The sequence below is a fragment of the Sarcophilus harrisii genome, chromosome X (genome assembly GCF_902635505.1).
Source record: "Sarcophilus harrisii chromosome X, mSarHar1.11, whole genome shotgun sequence".
NCBI lineage: Eukaryota > Metazoa > Chordata > Mammalia > Dasyuromorphia > Dasyuridae > Sarcophilus > Sarcophilus harrisii.
In genome coordinates, this window is record NC_045432.1 from 43,350,487 (window position 1) to 43,370,419 (window position 19,933).

The window sequence follows — 19,933 nt, forward strand, 5'->3', positions numbered from 1 at the left end:
AACTGGTATTTGCTATCGGTTCTATTGCGGAATGATATAAATCAACATTGTCTAAGGAACATCAACAGGAGCTTCTTTGGTAATAGAATTTGTAAAAGGTTTTGGTTCCTTTATTATTATAATAATAAAGGAATTGTAAGGGATTGGATCATCATTCTCAGAAGACTGCTTAATTTCCTTAATAGCAGTCTTCTGAGAATGATGATCCAATCCCTTACAATTCCTTTCCTGTGTACTCTTGCTAATATGCAAGTGATATGCTATATACTCAATATGCTATAAAACAGGGTGGTGATCATCTGATCTTTCCCATAAGAAGTTGGAATTAATGCTATCACCATTATGTTTTCTAGCTATCAAAACAGTACCCACGAAAAGGACAAGAATTCCCCATCCAGATGTAATGAAAATTCCTACAAGAATCTGTATTGACTCTTTCTTCTTTGGCAGAAGGAAAGAAACTGATAGAAACTCTGCCTATAGGTAAGTACTACAGAGGGAACTATATAACACAAGAAATGCCAGAATCTGTTCAGCAAAATTTTTCTCCTAAACAAAATTCCACGTCACCGTTCCCAGACAGACAGTAGACTGGCATTGAGTAAATTAGTTGTTATCAGATGAAGATGCTGTTAATATTTATGACTCAGAAGTAGAACGGGAAGAGAATAGGTCAGGGAGACCAAATTGACAATACTTATATTGAAGCTAACATTCTGGATAGCATGGGCCATTGCTTTGGCTCTATGGAGGGAACGGTCAGTAAGCAAGCAGAAACATATATGAGCTGACACAAAAGTGTTTATCACAATTTTGGGGGTTGTAATCTCAACTATCCACTTCCAGTGCTATTGGAAAGACTCTATATAAAATGCATAATTTGATCATTTGATAAGCTAGTATTTTATTCAGGATCTTGTTTATGAACTCCACCATTTCTCTACACAGAGGTAGCATCATCAGGAGTTTAGGTTTGATTAGCAAAATTATTGCAACAAGTGCAGTTTTCTTCAGTTACTTTATTTGTCCTATGCTGTGAGAACAAGATAAAATGGGGCTGAGCCAGAAAAAGAACGCCCAAATCTAACTGGAAAATTTTACAAATAAACTAACATGTTCCGGCTAAGATTAAGATTGAAGGCAATTCCAGTGCGAACATAAATACCTTTGTATTCTTTCTATAACACATGCAGAAGTCCAAATCCAAGTACTTATACTTAATTCTGAGATGCAAATTAATTCTCTTTCTATTTTTGAATTTCATAGAAGATAAATCCTATAGGTTTACAAACATAAGAGATAATGGAGCCACCAAATAAATGTACTCAAAATATTCTGAAGGAATAGATATAAAGCTTCAACTATAAGATATTTCAATGCAAAGTCATTACTTTGTGTAGCAAAAATAGGGAAGAATCTACCTTTATCAAACTGGCTGTCAGGATAGGCAAGGGATAATATTAACATATGCACAATAAAAAATACAGAGACTGGCAATTAAGATAATCTAAAAGAAGGACTAATTTATAGTGAAAAATTAAATATAATCATGTTTTTAATAATAAAGCTAGAAGTGGCAAAAACAAAATTCCCTTTTTGTTTTTTATTCTAATTAGATGTAAAAACAATTTTAACATTTTTTTTAATTTTTGAGTTCCAAACTCTCTTCCACTGTCTCTCCCCTCTCCAGCTACATACACACAGGGAAAGAACTCTGGGAGATTTTGCTATAGAAGAAGAATTGGACTTTGAAATAGTGTACAATTAGCCTGTGAAGGAGATCAAAAATGTAGGTGGACAAAAATAGAGGGATTGGGAATTCTATGTAGTGGTTCATAGTCATCTCCCAGAGTTCTTTCCCTGGGTATATGTAGCTGGTTCAGTTCATTACTGCTCTATTGGAACTGATTTGGTTCATCTCATTGTTGAAGAGGGCCACGTCCATCAGAATTGATTATATATAGTATTGTTGTTGAAGTATATAATGATCTCCTGGTCCTGCTCAAAAAATAAAAAAACCTTAAAAAACAAAACAAAATCCCTACTCAATGCAACCATTTCTGTAAGGTAGTCATTCTGTATTTTTCCTCCCTTTCCCAGCCAGTCCTTCAAAAAGGCATAATTGTTGAGCATACTTGCTCTCTGGTTGTTCTGTCATAAACCTTCTGAACTGTGATAACCAACCTCATTATTTGACTGAAACTTCTCTTTCTAAATATGTCAATGATCTCTTAATGGCCTCTTGTCAAATCTCATCCTTCTTGACATTTTTGCGATATTTGACACTGTTACTTGCCCACTTCTTCTGAATACTTTTTTTCTCTTGTTTTCTTGACACTGCTCTCACCTAGTTCTTCTAATCTAACTTCTATTTAATCTCCTTTGATGCCATTTGGTATAGGTTATATACATGTTCAGTCATGCAAAACATATTACCATATTGGTCACTCTGTGAAATAAGATACAGACACAAATGAAAAAAAATACAGAAAGTAAAAAATAGTATACTTTGATCTGCATTCAGTCTCCATCAGTTTTTTCTCTGGAAAATGACAAAGTCCTTTTAGGTCCTTCAGAATTGTCTTGGATCTTTATATTGCTGAGAATAGCTAAGTCATTCACAGTTGAACATTCTATAGTATTGTTGCTGTATACAGTGTTCTTCAGGTTCTCACTTCACCTTGTGTCAGGTCACATAAGTCTTTCCCAGTTTTTCTGAAATCAGCCTTCTCATCCCTTTTAAATTATAACATAATAGTATTTCATCAGAATAATATACTGCAACTTTCAGCTATTCCCCAATTGACGAGTACCCCTTCAATTTCCAGTTCTTTACTCCCACAAAAAAGCTGCCATAAATATTTTTGAACAAATAGGTCCTTCCCCTTTTTAAAAATTTCTTTAGGATACAGACCTAATAGTGGTATAGCAGGGTCAAAAGGTATACACAATTTTATAGCTCCTTGGGCATAGTTCCAAATTGCTCCCCAGAATGGTTGGATTGGTTCACAGCTCCAGAAAGGTGTCCTGATTTTTCCACTTCCCTTCCAACATTTCTCATTTTCCTTTTCTGTCATATTAGCCAATCTGAGAGGTAGGATGTGATACTTCAGTGTTCTTGTAATTTGCCTTTCTCTAATCAATAATGATTGAGAACACTTTTTTATATGAGTATAGATAGCTTTGATTGCTTTAGCTGAAAACTGCCTGTTCATATCCTTTAACTATCAATTTGAGGGAATGACTTATATTCTTACGTGTTTGACTCAGTTCTCTACATATTTGAGAAACTTTATCAGGGCAACTTGTTGTAAATTCCCTCCCTCTCCAGTTTTCTGCTTTCCTTCCAATTTTAGCTATATTGCTTTGGTTTATGCAAAATCTGTTTTAATTTGATATAATCAAAATTATCCATTTTACATCATGTAATGCTCTCTGTCTCTTCTTTGATCATAAATTCTCCCCTTTTCTTTAAATCTGGCAGGTAAAATGTTCCATGCCTTTGTCATTTGCTTATTATATCACCCTTATGTCTAATTCATGTACCCATTTTGACCTTATCTTGATGTATGATATGAGATGTTAGTCTATTCCTAGTTTCTGCCAAACTGCTTTCCAGTTTTCATCTCAATTTTTGTGAAACAGTGACTTCTTGTTCCAAAAGCATGGATATATCAAACATTAGATTACTATGGTCATTTACTACTGTACTGAGTACCAGATTAGTCTGATGATTACCACTTTGATATATAGTTTGAGATCTGACACTGTTAGGTCACTTTCTTTCACATTTTTTTTTTAACATGGATTCCTTTGATATTTTTAATCTTTTATTCTTCCAGGTGAAAGTTGTATTTTTCTAGCTTTGTAAAATAATTTGGTGGTTTGGTTGGTATGGCAGTGAATCAATAAATTAATTTAGGTAGAACTGTCATTTTTATTATATTGGTTCAGCCTACCCAGGAGCAATTAATATTTCTCCAGTGGTTTAGATGTGACTTTATTTGTATGAAAAATGTTTTGTAATTGTGTTCCTATAGTTCCTGGGTTTGCCTTGGCATCTAGACTCCCTAGTATTTTATATTGTCTACAGTTATTTTAAATGGAATTTCTCTTTCTGCTGGGTTTTGTTGGTAGTATACAGAAATGCTGATATGCATTTATTTTATATCCTGATTATTTACACTTACTTTTCAGATGATTCTCTAAGTATATCATCATACCATATGCAAAGAATGATAGTTTCTTTCGTTCCTTCATTGCCTATTCTAATTCTTTAGTTTTTTCTTCTCATTACTATTGCTAGCATTTTTTTGCCATAGGAATATTATATCATTATTATAGTTTTTAATATTATTAATAAGTATTCTATTAATGAATAATTATTCAGTAATTATTCATGATGACATGTTTCCTTTACCCCTGATCTTATTTGGAAAGTTTCTGGTTAATCCCTGTTATAGATAATATTTGCTGATGGTTTTTAATAGATAAGATTAGCTCCATTAAATAGATAAGCTCCATTTTTCTCCTATGCTTTCTGGTGTTTTTAATTGGAATGAGTGTTATTTTTTTTTGTCAAAAGCTTTTTTTTCAACTACTGAGGTAATCATAAAATGTGGAGATTTTTTTGTTTTTGTTATGGTAAATTATGCTGATAGTTTTCCTAATGTTGAATCACCCCTGCATTCTTGTTATAAATCCTACCTGGTCATAGTGTATTATCTTTGTGATATATTACTGTAATCTCCTTGCTAATATTTTGTTTAAAATTTTTGTGTCAATATTTATTAGGGAAATTGAGCTGTAGTCTTCTTTCTCTGTTTTTGCTCTTTGTGCACCATATTTATGTCATAAAAGGAATTTGGTAGGAATCCTTTTTTGCCTACTTTTCCAAATAGTTTGTATTGTATTGGAATTAATTATTCTTTAAATGTTTGATAGAATTCATTTGTGAATCCATTTGGTCCTGGGGATTTTTTTCTTAGGGAGCTTGCTGGTAACTTGCTCAATTTTTTTTTTTTTTGAGATACAGTTATTTTTAAATATTCTATTTCCTCTTCTGTTTATCTGGGCAATTTATATTTTTGTAAATATTCATCCATTTCACTTAGATTGCTAGATATATTGGCATATAATTAGGTAAAACAGCTCCTAATAATTGCTTTAATTTCATCCTCATTGGTGGTGAATTCATTATTTTGATGAAGTGTAATGAGGAAAGCATGCATCCTAGAACATATACATGTTGGGAAGAATGTATTTTGGGGACAATTGGCAGTTCAGTTTGATTGTATTTGGGAAGAGTAGTAGGAAATAAGGCTAGAAAGTTAGGTGGGAACCAAACTGTGAAAGTCTTTAAATGCCAGAAAGAAATGTTTATATTTTATCCTAGAGCAGATTTTTCACAAAGGGCCTATGAGCTTGGTTTTTTTTAAATTATAGTTATATTTCAATATAATTTGTTTCTTTTGTAATCCTACATGCAATTCTTCATATGTTTAAAACCATTTTCCTTGCAAAGAGGTCCCTAGACTTCTCCCAGCTGACTGCCAGGAGGATCCAGGACATGCAAAAAAAGGTTAAGAAGCCATGGTTGAGAGGTAAGGAGATGCTACTAAAGGTTTTCAAGCAGGAGAGTGACATGGTTTTTTAAAAAAAGAGTCTTATGTTTGAGGAAGATTATTTGTGCAGCCCTTTGGAGTTGGTGTGGAGCAGAGTGACTAGAAATGAGAAAATCACTTAGGAGGCCATCATAGGTGTCCAGACAACAGGTGATAAGACAGTAAATTAGGTTATGGCTCAGTGAATGGAGAAAAAGAGATGGATGTGGGAGATGCTATGGAGATAGAATCAGCAAGACAACTGATTAGATATCAGATGAAGATTAAGAAAAAGTCATGTTAGGATTTCTAGCTTGTGAATGTTAGACTAGAGGGATGAGGACTCGCTCAACAGAACAGGGAAGGTTAGAGGAGGAATGTGTTATGTGGGGAAAGTGGCTGAGATTTGAGAGTCATTTACGTAGTGATTGTATATTGGATAGCAGTTGAGATCACCAAGAGAAAGCAAATAGGGAAGAGAAGGAGGCCTAGTAAAGGCCTGGGAAAGTGCCCATAGTGCTCATGTTAATTGGGAAATAAATGGATGATGATCCAGCAAAAGGGAGACTAAAGAATAGGTGGTAAGGTAACAGAGGATACCTTCTAGGAATTTGTTACATGAAAAGAGGACAAAGATGATTGAGATGATATAGAGATAGAAGGATTTTTTTAACCATATTAATCTAGATTTTATTAATAGTGAACTATCACAAACATATCTCCATGTGGCAGAAAACCATGGGGAAGTGGAGGGGGGAGAAGTAGGGGTCAACCACTGCCCCCTCAGCAGGATTAGAGCTAAGGTTATATTATATAGTTTGTGTGTGTGTGTGTGTGTGTGTGTGTGTGTGTGTGTGTATCTGTCTAGAAACTGTTAAATATTTTATTCCCTAGGAACATCTTTGAACCCAGAAGTAAACTTAAGTTAAAACAGATTTAAGTGAAAGAAAAAAAATGTTGTGGTTATTGGTCCTTCGTTTTCAAAGAGATCCAGTGACATCACAGGTGATGTTTTGACTTGCACAGTAATTGAATTTAAGTGAAGCAGAGTTGTGCAAGAAAGAAAAAAATACATATAAGCAGAATTGTAACTGGGGTGGAACCACTGTAGCTTTGCTAAAGTGCGGATATGTATTAGGTATGCTACTATTTTCCTGTATCAATTCTTCCTACTAGGGGATGGAATGTATGGGAGACTCCAGGTCCCCTATAGCTTGGTTTTGAGATGATGAGCAGGGTGCAAAGGGATACACTAGCCCGATGCTGCTTTTCCAGAGCAAGTGTGGCCTCCTGTAGAAAAAGGCCGCCTAGCTGTAGGGCATCTCTTGGATGAGCAATATGGTCCCCTACACCATGGTTCCAGACCACTCAACTGAATTTGCCCCAGATGTCAGACTGCCTTGTTACAGTTCTGTTCCCATGTTTGAAAAGGGACCCCTTTAACAGCTTCAGACCCAGAATATGGTGACCTCGAACCTCTAGTAAATTACAAGATAGCTGATAATCCATGCAGAAGTTCACTGATATTCAATAAACCAGTTTTGGAGGGGACAGTAGAAAGTATACTAAAGCACATCTAAAGGCAGATTCTTTGCATCCTTTGGGATCTCTTCTCCCCTTGATATGCATATGTTTCTCAATTGTTCTTAATTGAGTCATTTGCCCCTATTGAGGATAGAAGCAGGCCTTTAGCATGCCTGACTGAATTATTCTTATGTAGAGAAGAGATAGTATAGGGGCTATAAAGTTTTTATTGCAGAGTTAGGATTGACTGAATTACATTATTCACAAGTGGGAATCCTCTTTGGGGTGCCAGAGTGTTAGAAGGAAAGGTCATTCCTTTCCTAGACCTATTCAGAAATGAGCTTCCATTGAGCATCTCAACAAAGGCCAAATAGTATTGATTGTGCCTGCTTGGTTTGCTGGGGGTGGACACCTGCCCTGTGGCAACGGGCCCTAGACCACCAACTCATGCCACCTCTGCACTCATCCCATCCAGAAGTCATCTGAGTACAACAACTGATGGGGAAGCAAATCCCCTGCTCTAATCCTTGCTCCAGCACCCACCAATCTGTGGATGGTCCCATTAACACAAGGTATATTTTCCCCTCCCCTCAATCTTTATGAAATCTGAATCCATTGTTATTATTGTGAAGGTAAATCTAGTACAAGAATCTGTCCTGTTCTTTAAAAAGAAATATCAATCGACAATGTACTTTTTTCTTGTTGAATCATTTTAGCCACCTTTTGTTTGGAGGTCCTTTTGATGTGTTCTAGTTTGAATAATGCACTATTGACATAATTGATATGATTGAGCTACCAATTGAATGAAAATAATCTCTCTCTTCTTCGGATCCCAGAGCAGTTCACAGACATCATATCATTTGTTCCCTTCTGAAAATACTCTATGGAGAGTAGGTTTTGTTCTCTCCACATTTCTTTGGGGAGCTATAATGATTTAGCAATTATGTAATGAAAAAACAAAGGTAGAGAGCCAGATGTTGAGAATGCAGTCCAGAGGGACAGGAAGTAGTCAGGAAGAAGAAGGCTCATAAACATTTGTCTTGCCGTCTGTGCCTACTTTTTTGCTTCTTTGGAGGCAAAGAGTTAATATTTAACCAAGAAGATGATGCCTCAATGCAGCTGGTAGTGATTCAATGAGAACCCAGCGCCCACATGTAGGCACACAACTTCCCCCCTCCTGGGTTTAACATCTGTTCTTTCTCTCTCCCATTTGGCATCTTGGTAAAGGTCCTGGGGGACCCCATCTATTACCCCAAATTGAAAACTTAAATCTGGAGATATTTTCTTTCTCTCGCCATTTTGATGAATAGTTAGTCCTAAATAGATATTTCAAAAATCAGACCCAATTCATAAATACCGAATTCTGAATGCCTGACTACATTTGATAATCATCTGAGTCATTTGACAGATGTTAAAAGTGTAATTTTATGTTATGCCCAATCTGCATTGAATTACTTCAATAATAGCACATGCTGTATTTATTTCCCTTTCCAAAACAGTAATCAAACACTAGGGAATAGATTTGAGAGAGGAATTGAAGGGGTTATTCATTTTCCTGATAATTGGAGGAATGACAAATATAATTTATTTCACTTGGGTGCTTCTTCTGCAAATATTCCATGGGAAGCTTCCCACATCTTCCAGAATGCAGCCCTGTGCCTGGCCTTTCTGGTATTAGGATTTGAAAGCATTTAACGGAGCTCAAGAAACCAGTTTCCCTCCTGGGTCCATATTGTCCAATACACTTAATGTCTGTCTGCCTTCAAAAACTGTCCTTTTGCTACAGGGTGGGGAGGAGGAAGGCAAATTGCTAAGTTTGGGTTTATGACTTAAAGAAGGGTCAGCCTCTGTTTAAATGAAATCCCCATGGAAACTTGTATTTCAAAGGTAAGGCTGGAGGAAACAAAGCTGCATGTCAACACACAAAAGGGACAAGCCATGTACAGACAGACAGAGCGATGGCCTTTACCAGAGAGAATACCACATAGAAAGTTAAGTGGGCAGGTGTTCCTGCCTTTCCCTGGCAGCTTGAGAAGGGAGCATCCACAGTTGATTTTTTTTTTTTTGCTCAGCTTCTGTGAAAATTAGTGAGGAAATGAGAGTGAATTGTTGCTAGAAAATGAAATTGTCCCTTCAAAACATAGACTAAAGAATCGAAAAATAATTGCAACAGTCCATCATGAAAGCCTAGTGCTCTTTTTTTCCATTCACTTAAACTGTGAGGGATGAAGATGAGGGTCAAGGCTCTAGAAGGCAAGAAAGCATCTGATATCATACCCTGATTTGAGCATGTTCTTTGGCTGACATTTAGCAAGGCCCTTTATATCTGAAAGTAACGCTCCTAGGGGAACTCATAGGGAGTATAGCTAAAGAATTGTAGATCCTGGGTCCTCCCATTTGTCATCACTTCATGTATAGTTTAGTCTTTTACTGTATCTCTCCTTCTTTGCCTCTAGGGCATAGGTATGAAGCCTGCCAATACAGCCTCTAAGCAGGGGGATCTTCTCAGATGGAGAACTGGTAGTTTTGTAACTTTGGGAACATGGGAGAGAATTTTTGGATGTATTTCCTTCTGTGAGAGAGCTTAGCATTTCAATCTCAATCACTGGTTAGAGTAAAGAAATAGCTTTTCTCAGAAATAGCCTTCCTTCATGTGTGTGTATGTGTGTGTGTGTGCGTGCTCTTGCAGCATGCTCATGAGAGAGACAGAGACAGAGAGAGAGAGAGAATGAGAGACAGTTTTCAATCCAGTTTTCTTTTTAGGGGCCCACTGCCTTAGTGTGGATTTGGAAGTGGTGCTGAGCCTGGCTTCAGGCTCTGCTTCTGGGGCATCTGCTTTTAGAAAAGTTTTTTAACCTGGATAAATCTCTTTTCCTGTCTGGGTCTCAGTTTCTTCATGTGTAAAGTGAGAGGGGATGAACTAGATGTCCTCTAAAGTCTGCTAGCTCCAAATTCTGTAATTTTATTTTTTAACCTCCCTTCCCACTCCCCCCAGTTATGTTAGGTAACTGCTGGAGTCTCCCAACTGAGAAAGGGTCACAGAGCTAGTGAATAACGAAGTGGGAATGTTGAGTCCTGTCTTCTGACTCCAAACCCTGGAGTTCTTTCCCTAACACCTCATTGTTTGCCCCTTACTAAGCTGCCTAAATCTAAGAGCATAACAGGAATGTTGGTACCCAGAGTGGTTATGATGAAATTTTCCCTTGGTTGAGGAAGGAAGGGGTTACAGAGGAGGATTGGAAACTGCCCTGTGAGAAACGGAGACCATGAAATTTTAGTTGAAAGCCCCTGCTAGGGAAGTCTCAGAGTGGGAGAATATATCCCCAGCAAGTCATCTAATAGCTTCCTATTTTAACTAATTGTTCTTAGTAAGTTCTTTTGTTCCTATAACTGCCGAAGCACTGGAAGTGCTGTTGATCTTAAAAGTTAACACCTTGGGGCATAGTTCTTGTTGCTCCAACATGGTTATGGCTCTGACTGAATCTGTCAAGTTTGTCATAGTTGCGACCCAGACCAGTCTAAATTATATTTAAGTACCCAGTCCATTTCCATGCACTAGATACTCTCCAGCAACGCCTTGTTTCCTTTGCTCTGTCCTGTAGTCAATTAACAGGGTCTATTTATTAGTAAGGAATACTGACCAGAAGTAGATACAGCCATTTTGGAACCTCATCCTTATTACATATGGCACCTCTGAGTTATCTTAGAGAACAAAAAGACTATAAGATGTTACTATCAAGTAATGAGAGTTTTTAACATTAAATGCTTTTTAAAAACAAACAAACCAGGCCTTATAAATTCAGTGTGTGTTGTCTTTTGGAGTAGTCTCCTTAGTTCCACACTGGTTCCAACAGGACTTCCATAGCTCCAGACATTTTGAGAATTGCTCTCAGAGACAGCTTACAAACTCCATAATAAAACCAGTGTCCTTATATATTCATACCTTGTTTTTTAACCAAGAGGAGATCCCCCAGCTAGATCATCCACTTTTTACATCAGACTTTTTTCCAAGTTACTTTTGACTACTTTTAAAATTCAATCATAACTGTTACCAATTTTGATATAAAAGACTCAATGAAACACTTTTCCTTTCTCTCTGTGAAGAGGTAGGGGGATCTATGGGTATGAAATGTTACATATGCTATCAGACACAGTTGCTATGTTAGTTTTGCTTAAGTTTTGTTTTGTTACAGAAGAGGGCTTGGTGGCACAGTGGGGAGCTTGTTGGAATATGTGATGTCCTTTCTAGTGATATAAAAAGAAAAGTCATCAAGACTAAATAATTATATAAAAGAGAGGAGAATAAAATGCAATCAGTCAGAATATTAAAGGGCAGTTCTTGCTGTGATCACTGAGAACCTTAAGGACAGAAAAGTGACATCCCCCCAGACCCCCAGAGTAGCTCCAGCTGCCACTTCCATAACCATCTGCTCCTGTGTTGGTAGCCCAGACCTGAGTATACAAGGTTTCCTCATCAGACTGGATAGTACTATTTTTCTAGTTAACTGGAGGTTGTACTTTACTCCTCTTTGAGAGTAAGAAGAGAGAGAAGCCTGTCTTGCTGGAGTTGACTTGAATCTGTAATAATAAGAGATCATGATGATAAAAAGATCTCTGAGATACTAGGGTCATTTCTATGTAACTTTAACATTCACTCTCATGAGAGAGTTTAATATTTGTGCCAAAACATATCAACTCTAAATCTTATATAGAAGCATGGAATCTCAGTTATACGATACCTCAACAGTCATCAAATCCACCCTATAAGTGGATACATCCTATATAAGTGTTCATCTAGTAACCATAGGGAATCTCAAATGATGGGGAACTCACTGTCTTCTGAGGTAGCTTTTTCTACTTTTGGAATCAAAGTTTTACATCAGACAAAAATCTTTCTCTTTGCAAATTCTAACTATTGTTACTTTGGATCCAACCTTCCCCCCCACCAAAAAAAAGCCTATGCCTTCTTCCATATGTCAGTACTTCAAATACTTGAAGGCAATGTCCTATAAGTCTTCTCTTCGCCAGGCCAACCACCTACAGTGCTGTATGGTTTCCAGTCTTTTCTCCATCCTATTTGCCCTTATTAGCTCATTGTCTTATTGTCATTGTCCTTCCTAAAATGTGACTTCCAGAACTTCTTTAAGATTTGATAGAAACCTAAACCAGATAGGGTCAAAACAGAGAAAGAAAATTATAGATCAATTTCCCTAATGAATATTGATGCAGAAATCTTAAATAAAATATTAACAAAGGGATTATAGCAAGTTATAACCAGGATAATATACCATGACCAAGTAGGATTTGTACCAGGAATGGTTCAATATTAGAAAAACTATTAACATAATTGATTGTATTGATAACCAAACTACAAGAAATCATGTGATTATCTCAATAGATGCAGAAAAAGCATTTGACAAAACCCAAAACCTATTTCTGTTAAAAACACTGGAGAGCATAGGAATAAATGGAGTTTCCTTAAAATGATTAGTAGCATCGATTTAAAACTATCAGCAAGCATCTTATGTCATGGGGATAAACTAGAACCATTCCCAGTAAGATCAGGTATGCAACAAGGTTGCTCACTATCGCCATTACCATTCAATATTGTATTAGAAATATTAGCTTTAGCAATAAGAGAAGAAAAAGAAATTAAAGGAATTAAAGTAGGTGATGAGGAAACTAAATTATCACTCTTTGCAGATGATATGATGATATTCTTAGAGAATCCTAGAGAATCCACTAAAAAACTACTGGAAACAATTCACAGATTTAGCATAGTTGCAGGATACAAAATAAATCCTCATAAATCATCAGCATTTCTATATGTTATCAACAAAGTTCAGCATCAAGAGATACAAAGAGAAATTCCATTTAAAATTATTATAGATAATATAAAATTTGGAAAACTACCTCCCAAGACAAAGTCAGAAACTATATGAAATAAAAGTCTGAAATAAAGTCAGATCTAATCAATTGAAAGATTATCAAATGCTTGTGGGTATGCTGAGCTAATATAATAAAAATGACAATTCTATCTAAATTAATCTACTTATTCAGTGCCATGCCAAACTCTCAAGAAATTATTTTACAGAGCTAGAAAAAATAATAACAAAGTTCATCTGAAAGAACAGGTCAAGAATTTCAAAGGAATTAATGAAAAAATGCAAATGAAGGTGACCTAACTGTACCAGACCTAAAACTATTATAACGCAGTAGTCATCAAAACCATTTGTTACTGTCTAAGAGATAGAGTAGTTGATCAGTGGAAATGGTTAAGTTAACAAGACACAATAGTCAATATTTATAATAATCTAGTATTTGATAATCCCAAAGATCCCAGTTTCTGGGATTAGAATTCACTATTTGACAAAAATTGCTAGGAAAATTGGAGATTAGTATGGCAGAAACTAGGCAATGACCTACACCTAACACCATATACCAAGATAAAGTTGAAATAGGTTCATGATTTAGAGATAAAGAATGATATTATAAGCAATTTAGAAGAACAAAGGATAGCTAACCTTTCAGATCTGTGGAGAAGAAAGGAATTTGTGGCCAAAGAAGAACTAGAGCCCATTATGAAATGCAAAGTGGATCATTTTGATTACATTAAATTAAAAAGGTTTTTTTTTTATAAAAACCAATGCAGACAAGATTAGAAGGAAAGTAGTAACCTAGAGGAAAAATTTTATATCCAAAGGTTCTGAATAAAGGCTTTATTTTTAAGATATATAGAGAATTGACTTACATTTATAAGAATTCAAGCTAATGAATGGTCAAAAGATATGAACAATTTTCAGATTGATCAGAGAAATGCAAATTAAAACAAATCTGAGGTACCACCACATGCCTCTCAGATTGGCTAAAATGTCAGGAAAATATAATGACAAATGTTGGAGGGGATGTGAGAAAACTGGGACACTAAAACATGGAATTGTGAACTGATTCAACCATTCTGAGAGCAATTTGGAATTATGCCCAAAAGACTATCAAACTGTGCATACCCTTTGATCCAGCAGTGTCTCCGTTGGACCTGTATCCCAAAGAGATCATTAAAAAGGGGAAAAAATCCACATGTGTAACAATGTTTGTGGTAACCCTTCTTGGGTTGGCAAGAAATTGGAAACTGAGTGGCTACCCATCAGTTGGAGAATGGCTGAATATGTGATATTATACAAATGTTATGGAATATTTTTGTTCTGTAAGAAATGAAGAGCAGGATGGTTTCAGAGAGTCCTAGAGATACTTACATTAACTAATGCTGAGTAAAGTGAGTAGAACCAAGAGATCATTGTACATGGCAAGAACAACATTATGGGATGATCAGTTCTGACAGATGTGGCTCTTTTCAACAGTGAGATGATTCAGGCCACTTCCAATGATCTTGTGATAGAAAGAGCCATCTGCACTCAGAGAGAAGACTGTGGGAACTGGGGGTAGATCACAATATAGCATTTTCACTTCTTTTGTCGTTGTTTGCTTGTATTTTGTTTTTGTTCTCTTTTTTTTCCTTTTTGATCTGATTTTTCTTATGCATTATGCAATATGGAAATATGTATAGAACCCAGAAAAAGAACTCTGGGAGATGACTAAAAACCATTACATTGAATTCCCAATCCCTATATTTATGCACACCTGCATCTTTGATTTCCTTCACAAGCTAATTGTACAATAATTCAGAGTCTGATTCTTTTTGTACAGCAAAATAATGTTTTGGTCATGTATACTTATTGTGTATCTAAGTTATATTTTAATATATTTAACATCTACTGGTCATCCTGCCATTTAGGGGAGGGGGTGGGGGGGTAAGAGGTGAAAAATTGGAACAAGAGGTTTGGCAATTGTTAATGCTGTAAAGTTACCCATGTATATATCCTGTAAATAAAAGGCTATTAAATTAAAAAAAAAAAAGAAATATGTATAGAAGAATTACACATGTTTAACATATATTGGATTAGTTGCTGTCTAGGGGAGGGCATGGGGGGAAAGGAAAGGAGAAAAAAGTGAGTTTTGAGAGAGACAGACAGACAGAGAGACAGAGAGAGATCTATTCATATTCTACCTCTAGAGTACCTTGGAGATCCTCAAATGTCAATCATAAAGAACCACTGATTTTAATTCCCAGTCACCCCTTTATGCTATCTTCATTTTATGTGGGATGAGATAAAGGCTGTTTTCTTCCAGATGTGCATTTGTAAACTTGAGTGTTTACATGGGATGTGGGAATTTCTGTTACATTTGTGGAAGCCTTGGCACAAAGTTACCTGGAGATTTTCCAGAGTAAACTCTGGATGGAACATAAAAGACAAAAGGGAATAATGACGTTTTGGGGCCTGTCTCATTGACTAGATCTGAACCATGTAAACCAAGACTTTGGGTATAACTCAAGCTAAGACTACATTAAAATAACTACCACCTTAACTATCTTGTGACTCTCTTTAAAAAAAAAAGTCCCAGGCTTATGGTTACCATGGGTGAGAAATACAGATTTTGTTAAGGTAAGTTAGGAGCAGGCTTGGGACATCTTGAAGAAGGGAAAGTTCTGAAACCTGAGGTTCCCTAACCACTAGACCTAGGAGATATTCACATTTTCGGGTTAGTAACTGTAATGCACTCGGGATGAACAAAATCCAAATCCTAAAGTGCATTTTGTTAACTACATTTGCACAACCTGCTAACATTCCTGAACAACAGCTCATTGGATCCCTCCAAGTCATGTACAAGGAGGAGGCCCAGGCTATTGGTCACTTATCATTGTGTTTCTGAGTAGCCTAATTTAGAACACTCCTAAGATGTCCTAAACATAGCTTCCTTCAACACCAGGCAAGGGGCCTTATTTCCCATTTCAAATATTTCTTCTGTGATACACATGCAAATAGAGACTCCCTCTCTCCCCAGAAGAAAGTAACTTTAGCAAAAGGTTATATCATTGTTGCTATGACATGATGGAAGCAGCTGCCCAGCAAATATAATGGTACTAGTCACATATGAGCTGTCCAGCCCTACAATCACCATGGCTACCTTGAGTGAAACCAGACTTTCTGAGGAAGGGGGAGCTCACTGAAAGAGGTGCCAGCTGCATTTTCTTTTGGAGAGGTGGAACCTCTTCAGAGTGATGGCTATCAGGTGTGAGCTTTACAATCGGGCAATCACTTCTCAAAATTCCTCAACTTGCTGAGAGGTAGTGACCTTCTCCTGACCCTACAACTATTCTCCAAACCTTTATCCCCAATGAATAAAAGCAAGAGTGAGAGACACTTTGTAGGTATCCGCTTAGTACTAACCATGTACAAGTCTCTCTTCAGTGGGGAGGTTAGTAGATGATGACGAGCCTTTATGGCTCTCAGAATTTAAATGAGCAAATTGAGCCATCTAGTTCTTATCACATCATTAGAATCAGCCCCACCCCATTCTGTGTGCCAAATTGGAAAAGCATAACTAATATTTATGTAGCTCTTTTTACACATTCTTTCATTTGCTCCCTACAACAGCCATATGAACTAAGTATAACAGATATTTTCATGCTTTTTACATAAATGAGGAAACTGAGTCTCAGAGAAGTTAAATGACTTTCCTGGAATCACAAAACTGATAAGTATCTGAGGCAGAATTCAAACCTAGGTCTTCATGACTCCAAAATCCATCATTTAAAAAATTTTAATAGTATTTTATTTTTCCAAATACATACAAAGATAGTTCTCAGCATTCATCCTTGTAAAACCTTGTATTTCAGATTTTTTCGCTCTCTTCCCCTCTCTCCCTTCACCAAGACAACAATCTCTATATGTTAAACATGTGCAATTCTTCTAAACATATTTTCATATTCATCATGCTGCACAAACAAAAAAAAATCAGATCAAAAGAGAAAAAAAAACACGAGAAAGGAAAAAACAACCAACCAACCAACAACAACGACAAAAATCACTTGTGATCCACACTCAGTCCCTGCAGTCCTCTCTGTGGTTGCAGATGGCTCTCTCCATCACAAGGCTATTGGAACTGGCCTGAATCAACTCCTTGTTAAAAAGAGCCACCTTCATCACAGTTGATCATCACCTTAGGGAGTATTCACTCTTCCTCCCAGAAACGTTTAATTGTGCTCAGAACTAGTTAGGAATCATCAACAAAATAGTGTGTTTCTAAAATGCTATGTTGTTGAGTGCTGTTCCAATAATCACTTGATTTATTTTTAACTCTCATTAGTGGGAGACCAGCATATAATAAAATGCAAGTGATTTGTGATTAAAGACTGGAGCAAGAGGAGGAAGTCTTGCCCCAACATAGGAAAGACTGAAATTGTAGAATATTTTAAGAAAATTATCACAATGGATATCATTTGGGTTAGGGAAAAAGAAGGGAAAAACAAAAGAGACTTTGTTATGAGAATATAGTGTATACTTGTGATGCAAATGGATAATGATTCCAATATTATGATGATTTTTCAAAATCAACAAAATTAGAAAAGAGACAAACTGTCGTAGTGTTTGGTAAACTTATTAAATTTTATTTGCCATGAACCCTAAATTGTTGGATTGTAAATTAACAATATATAATTTATGTATTTGTGCAAGTGCTTTAAGATTTGCAAAGCACTGTATTGACTTGATCCTCACAACAGCTTGTAAGATAAACGGTATTAGGTATTATTATGTGCATTTTATAGAAAAAGAAATTGAACCTTATATAAGTTTTTTTTTATGACTTATTTTTTTTATTTTTATTTTTATTTATTTTTTATTTTTTTATTTAATAGCCTTTTATTTACAGGATATATACATGGGTAACTTTACAGCATTAACAATTGCCAAACCTCTTGTTCCAATTTTTCACCTCTTACCCCCCCCACCCCCTCCCCTAAATGGCAGGATGACCAGTAGATGTTAAATATATTAAAATATAACTTAGATACACAATAAGTATACATGACCAAAACATTATTTTGCTGTACAAAAAGAATCAGACTCTGAATTATTGTACAATTAGCTTGTGAAGGAAATCAAAAATGCAGGTGTGCATAAATATAGGGATTGGGAATTCAATGTAATGGTTTTTAGTCATCTCCCAGAGTTCTTTTTCTGGGTATAGCTATGAACCTTATATAAGTTAAGTAACTTATCCATGGTGACATCAGTAGTAAGAAAGCTGGGATGTGGTCTGAGAGCCTGAATGGGGTTCTTAGAGGACAACCAGGATAGTAAGGGCCTTGAGTTTATGCCATATATGAATCCTTTGAAACAACTAGAAATGGAAACTTTTAAATGCATGGATGGAAGCAGACTACCCCCAAAAGGACTCTGGGCGAAAAAAATCACTCCAAACTAAGTAATGATTGAAAACAGAAGCCAAGAGAAAAGAGGAACACCAGCAAAGTCAACACTAACACAGGCAAACTAGCAAATATTCTTTCAGCAGGACCAGAACAAGAACAGAGACATATGTGGTCTGTAAGGCTCTGTGTCTGGAAGCTGTGAGGATGAAGGGCTCCTCTGAAAAAATTGTCACAGTGATCAAAAGAAACTGGGAAGCCAAAAAGAGGAAGGGCCACCAATGGATCTCAGCTCAGACTAGGAAAGACACCAGGGACTCCAAGGGACCTTTCCTGAGATACAGTAGAGGACTTTAAAGACCCAGTCTTCTGAACAACAAAGGTACTGGAGATACTGGAGGTCAGCACAAGACCCCAGGTGATCCAAGTTGAGACCATCCAAAACCACATCAAGAGGGCAGTAGTTGGCCATGGTGTAGAGCCCCAGTTCAGAAAATAAAGCTGAATATACGAATAAATTAAAGAGGATAACAAGTAATAAAAAAATTATTATTGTAGATCTAGAAATACTCCATAATTTAGCTTGGAAGGAGAAAGCAACAATAAGCATCAGGGAATTCAAATGTTTTTAAAATACAAATCAGATAAGTGCTACATGAATGCCTAGAAAAAAAAAGACAAAATTTTTTTTAAAGTTCTTGATAAAAGAAATAAAAGAATAATAAATCACTTGCAAGAGAAAGTAGTAAACCTTACCAAAGTGATGAATTCTCTGAAAACTAGAATAGGCCAAACAGAAATTGGTGACTTTGTGAGGCAGCAAAATATGTTAGAACAAAATTTAAAAATTGAAAGGTAGAAGATAATGTAAGATATCTGATATCAAAAACAACTGACTTAGAAAATAGGTCAGGTAGTGGCTAGAAACTGGAAACTGAATGGATGTCCATCAGTTGGAGAATGGCTGAATAAATTGTGGTATATGAATATTATGGAATATTACTGTTCTGTAAGAAATGACCAACAGGACGATTTCAGAAAGGCCTGGAGAGACTTACACGAACTGATGCTGAGTGAAATGAGCAGGACCAGGAGATCATTATATACTTCAACAACAATATTATATGATGACCAGTTCTGATGGACCTGGCCATCCTCAGCAACGAGATCAACCAAATCATTTCCAGTGGAGCAGTAATGAACTGAACCAGCTACGCCCAGAGAAAGAACTCTGGGAGATGACTAAAAACCATTACATTGAATTCCCAATCCCTATATTTATGCCCACCTGCATTTTTGATTTCCTTCACAAGCTAATTGTACAATATTTCAGAGTCTGATTCTTTTTGTACAGCAAAATAACGTTTTGGTCATGTATACTTATTGTGTATCTAATTTATATTTTAATATATTTAACATCTACTGGTCATCCTGCCATCTAGGGGAGGGGGTGGGGGGGTAAGAGGTGAAAAATTGGAACAAGAGGTTTGGCAATTGTTAATGCTGTAAAGTTACCCATGCATATAACCTGTAAATA

General features: G+C 36.2%; 1 pseudogene; it reads right to left on the reverse strand.

Moving 5' to 3' along the window:
• Window positions 1-260: 260 nt before the first annotated feature.
• Window positions 261-18,868, reverse strand: LOC100922421 (annotated as a pseudogene).
• Between the last annotated feature and the right edge of the window lie 1,065 nt (window positions 18,869-19,933).